Source organism: Mus caroli, unplaced genomic scaffold, assembly GCF_900094665.2.
Source record: "Mus caroli unplaced genomic scaffold, CAROLI_EIJ_v1.1 scaffold_12071_1, whole genome shotgun sequence".
NCBI lineage: Eukaryota > Metazoa > Chordata > Mammalia > Rodentia > Muridae > Mus > Mus caroli.
Genome location: NW_018391054.1, coordinates 31,398 through 37,111, shown reverse-complemented (window position 1 = coordinate 37,111; position 5,714 = coordinate 31,398). Strand labels below are relative to the sequence as shown.

General features: G+C 40.1%; 1 pseudogene; it reads left to right on the top strand.

The window, feature by feature from the left end:
* Positions 1-1,866: 1,866 nt before the first annotated feature.
* On the top strand, positions 1,867-2,393 carry LOC110288970 (annotated as a pseudogene).
* The last annotated feature ends 3,321 nt before the right edge of the window (positions 2,394-5,714 follow it).

Below are 5,714 nucleotides of genomic sequence, written 5' to 3'. Positions count from 1 at the left end.
TTGATGCTGGTCTGGTTAGAAGTTGTCTTGGGGATTCCATTGTTGTGAGGAGACACAATGATGAAAGACCTTTTTTTAAACAACAGAATTTAATTGGAGCTGCCTTACACCTTCAGAGGAACAGCCAATTATCATCTTGTGGTAAGCAAAGTATTGTCCAGTAGACATGGTGGTAGAGGAGACAAGAGTTCTACATCTCAATCCAAATGGAGGTAGAAGACCTTTGTGACTTTTGTAAAGCATACAATAGAGCCTTCATTCATTGTAAAAAGACAATCGTTTTAACTGTGATGTCATCTCTCACCTCATGAGGTGAATCTGCATGGAAAAGCAATGCTCTCCAAGTCTCATAACTTGATTAAGGTTCTCAGAACCTCGTATTGTGGAAAGAGATAGGTGTTTGACATACCATATCCTCTGACCTCTACATTATGTGGCATTTCTATCAAAATAAATAAGAATAGATGAACATGCTAAAAATTCCGAACAGAATTACTTTCATGGGCATCTGCAGCTGCCTCCTTGGAATGTCACCAAACAATCTTAGGAAAAATTATTTTTCAAGGGGAGCCATAATTCAAGATGACATATCTTCCTTTCTTTAGAAGATGTAATATTTCTTCCTGATTTGCAAGGGGAGAAAAATCTCATTTCTGTTTAGGATTTAGTTAAGGTCAGTTCATTCATATGGCCAATTGGCCTCACATGCTCACCTGTGTATGCAAATGCATCATCTCCCAATCCTCAGGCAATGGAATTGGTTTGTTCCTGTATCTTTAATCCTATTATCTCTGACTTTTGTATTATGGTCATGTTTTATTTATTTATTTATTTATTTATTTTGGTTTTTCGAGACAGGGTTTCTCTGTATAGTCCTGGCTGTCCTGTAACTCACTTTGTAGACCAGGCTGGCCTCAAACTCAGAAATCCGCGTGCCTCTGCCTCACAAGTGCTGGGATTAAAGGCGTGCACCACTACACCCGGCTCAGTTCATGGTATTTTTATAATTGAAAATCAACAGTTTTCTCTTCATATGTGGAATAGACTGAGTAATGAAAGTGACACCAGCTGCAAGATTGTCACGATTGGGACTGTTTAAGCATAGTATGTGGGGTAGTTTGATTAAAATGTTGCCCATAGGTCCATGTATTTAAATTCCTAGTTATCAAAGTGGCAATATTTGAAAAGATTAAAAGGATACGGAGTTGTAGCCCTTTTAGAGGACGTGTGTCACTTAGGGTAGGCTGTGAAGTTTGAAAATCACACAGCAGATGAAGTTATTCTGTGTGTGTATCTGTCTGTCTGTCTCTGCCTCCATCTCTCTGTCTTTCTCTCTCTCTCCCCCTTCTCTCTTGTCCTATAGTTCAAGACATAGTACTCTTAGCTACTTAATTCAGCACTATGTCTGCCTAAGTGCCACCATGCTTCCCACCATGATACTAATGAACTCTCTGAAAGTGCAAGCCAGCCCACAATTTAATATCACATTTACATGATGTTTTCCTACAAGTTCCCTTACTAAACTATTTGTGTATTGGGGTGTGTTTTAATTTGGATTTGAAATCATTATTTTTCTTCAAAAATTGATGGACAGAGATGTTTTTAAATTAGTTGCTATTAGCAGGACTGCTATCAGCATGCCTTGAAAGGGCATGTCAAGGTGCTGGAGTGCTGGCCCAGTGTCTAAGATCACTGGCTGCTCTTTCAGTGGACCCAAGTATGATTCTCAGTACCTATACGACTAGTAACCATGTGTAGTTCTTTTCTTTTGAACGTTGATTTGGTCAGGCTATTTGGTACAAATAAATAAATAGAACGGAATGAGAATGAACATTTGCATTAATAAAGTGGGGCTGGTTTAGTGCCATGAAGGTATTGGGCACACTTCGGGAGTACAAGGGAGTGGGGTGCTGCTTGCCAACCACAAAATGTCACACACCCCTACTGTACTGTATGTGAATCTTTTCACCCAACCATGTGGTGGCCAAGTCTCCCTTCTGGGACTTTGTGTCACAGCAGAAGAAGATGAAGTCATTTGGGGAGATTGTGTACTGTGGGCAGGTGTTTGAGAAGTCACCCCTGTGTGTGAAGAGGTTTGGCATCTGGCTGCCCTATGACTCCCACAGTGGCATACACAACATGTACCGAGAGTAGCAGGACTTGACCATGGCTGGTGCGGTCACACAGTGCTACCAAACATGGGTGCCCAACACCGTGCCCAAGCACACTCCATCCAGATCATGAAGGTGGAAGAAATTGCAGCTGGCAAGTGCAGCTGTCCAGCTGTCAAGCAGTTCCACAACTCTTAGAACAAATTCTCATTGCCCCATCACATGTTGTAGCATCAGCACAAGCCAAGCTTCATCACCAAGAGGCCCAACACCTTCTTCTAGACATGGATACCCACTGGATAAAAACTTTTTTAAAAACAAAACCAGAAAACTGGTCTATAAAAGGAGTTGAATGATGAGAGATTATTAGTGGACAATTTACCAGACCTTCAAAGAGTAGCTAATACCAATAATCCTCAAACTATTTCACAAAATAGAAACAGACAGGATGCTACCTTAATTCATTTTATGAATTCACTTTGTATGGTTCACTCTGCTAGATAAACCATACAAAAAACTAACAAAGAAACAGAACATCAGACCATTTTTGTTTATGAATATTCATGGAAAAATACTCAATAAGACGCAAGACCACATCAAAACCATCATTCACAACCATAAAGTAGACTTCATCCCAGAGATGCAGAAATGGTTCAATATATGAAAATCCATCATCATGATCCACTATATTAACAAACTCAAATACAAACATGACATGATCATCTCATTAGTTCAAAAAAAAAAAAGCCTTTGACAAACAGAATACAACACCTCTTCATGTTAAAAGTCTTGGAAAGATCAGCAATACATAAACTTTGTAAAAGCAAACCAGTAGCCAACATCAAAATAAATGGAGAGAAACTTGAAGTAATCCAAGTAAAATCAGGGTCTAGACAAGGCTGCCCACTCTCTCCCTACTTATTCATTATAGTACTAGAAGTCCTAGCCAGAGCAATTAGACAACAAAAGGAGGTCAAAGGGATACAAATTGAAAAGGAAGAAGTCAAAATATCTTACTTGCAGATAATAATGATAGTATACTTAAGTGAGCCCAAAAATTCCACTAGAGAACTCCTAAACCTGATAAACAACTTCAGCAAAGTAGCTGGATATAAAATTAACTCAAACAGATTAGTAGCCTTCCTCTACTCAAAGGATAAACAGGCTGAGAAAGAAATTAGGGAAATAACACCCTTCACAATAGTCACAAATAATATAAAATCCCTTGGTGTGACTTTAACCAAGCAAGTTAAAGATCTATATGACAAGAACTTCGAGTCTCTGAAGAAAAAAAATCAAAGAAGATCTCAGAAGATGGAAAGATCTCCCATGCTCATCGTTAGCAAGATTAATACAGTAAATAGGCCATCTTGCCAAAAGCAATCTATGGATTCAAAGCCATCCCCACCAATAGTCCCACCCAATTCTTCAAAGAGTTACAAAGAGCAATTTGCAAATTCATTTGGAATAAATTAAAAACCCAGGATAGCCAAAACTATTCTCAACAATAAAAGAACTTCTGGTGGAATCACCATCCATGACTTCAAGCTGTTATTACAGAGCAATAGTGATAAAAACTGCATGGTATTCGTAAAATGCAGGTAGATCAATGGAATAGAATTGAAGATCCAGAACTGAACCCACACACCTATGATCACTTGATTTTTGACAAAGGAGCTAAAACCATCCAGTGGAAAAAAGACAGAATTTTCAACAAATGGTACTAGTTCAACTGGCAGTCAGTATGTAGAAAAGTGCACATCTATCCATTCTTATCTCTTTGTACCAAGCTCAAGTGCAAGTGGATCAAGGACCTCCACTTAAAACCAGATACACTGAACACATGGGCACAGGGGAAATTTTCCTGAACAGAACACTTATACTCTAAGATCAAGAATCAACAAATGGGACCTCATAAAATTGCAAAGCTTCTGTAAGGCAAAGGACACTGTCAACAGGACAAAATGCTAACCCACACATTGGGAAAAGATCTTTACCAATCCTAAATCTGATAGGGGGCTAATATCCAATATATACAAAGAACTCAAGAAGGTAGACTCCAAAGAACCAAATAACCTTATTAAAAGTGTGTGTGTGTGTGGAGGGGGGGTGTTACAGAGCTAAACAAAGAATTCTCAACTGAGGAATANTGAATGGCCAAGAAGCACCTAAAGAAATATTCAACATCCTTAGTCATCATGGAAATACAAATCAAAACAACCCTGATATTCCACCTCACACAAGTCAGAATGGCTAAGATTTAGGACTAGGGTGGGAGCAGATGCTGGCAAGGATGTGCAGAGGGAGAAGTACTCCTCAATTGTTGTGGGATTGTAGTCTAGTGCAACTGCTCTAGAGAGTCATCTGGCGGTTCCTCAGTGGACTGGATGTAGAATTGCCANTCCTGGGCATGTACCCAGGAGATGCTCCAACATATTGCAGGGACACATGCTCCACTATGTTCATGGTAACCTTGTTTATAGTGGCCAGAAGCTTTCTTTCTTTCTTTTTTTTTTAATATTTATTTATTTATTATATGTAAGTACACTGTAGCCATCTTCAGACACTCCACTCCAGAAGATGGCATCAGATTTCATAAGGATGGTTGTGAGCCACCATGTGGTTGCTTGAATTTGATCTCAGAACCTTTGTAAGAGCAGTTGGCAGGCGCTCGTAACCGCTGAGCCATCTCACCAGCCCAAATTAATTTTTTTTTGTTTGTTTGTTTGGTTTTTCGAGACAGAGTTTCTCTGTGTAGCCCTGCGTGTCCTGGAATTCACTCTGTAGACCAGGCTGGCCTCGAACTCAGAAATCCGCCTGCCTCTGCCTCCCAAGTGCTGGGATTAAAGGCATGCACCACCAGGACATGGGTTTGAAATTTCTTCATCTTCAAGTGAAGGCTGTTAGTTGAATACTGGCCTCCAGGCAGCTAGGATAAGGGTCTTAAAGCCCACACTGACAGTGACACACCTACTCCAATGGGGCCAGAGGCTGTAATAGTAATATTCCCTGTGCTGAGCATATACAAACCATCACATTCCACTCCCTCGCACCCATAGGCTTGTTCAAACATATGAGTCTATGGGAGCCACACCTAAACATAGAGTAATGCAAAATACATTTAGTCTAAATTCAAAAGTCCCCATAGTCTAAAGCAGTCTTAAAACTGTTAAAAGTCCAAAGTTGAAAACCTCTTCTTAGATTCATCTAATCCCATGTAATCCCCAAAGCAAGACACGAAACCAGCTGGGCAAACTCCAAACTCTGCATCTCCATGTCTGATGTCAAAGGGGTCTTCCATATTTCTACTAGGATAGCCAATTAAGTCCCATTTAGAGCATTCCACTGTGTTCCAAATCCAAAGTTCCCAAATTCNTCCAAACAAAAGCATGGTCAGGCCTATCACTGCAATACCCCAGCCCCTGGTACCAACTTCTGTCTTAGGGTTTTACTGCTGTGAATAGGCAACAAGACCAAGGCAACCATTATAAGGACATTTAATTGGGGCTGGCTTACAGGTTCAGTCCATTATCATCAAGGCAGGGACATTTACCAACATCCAAGTGTGCACAGGAGACTCTGGGACTTGCCTTTACTAGGTGT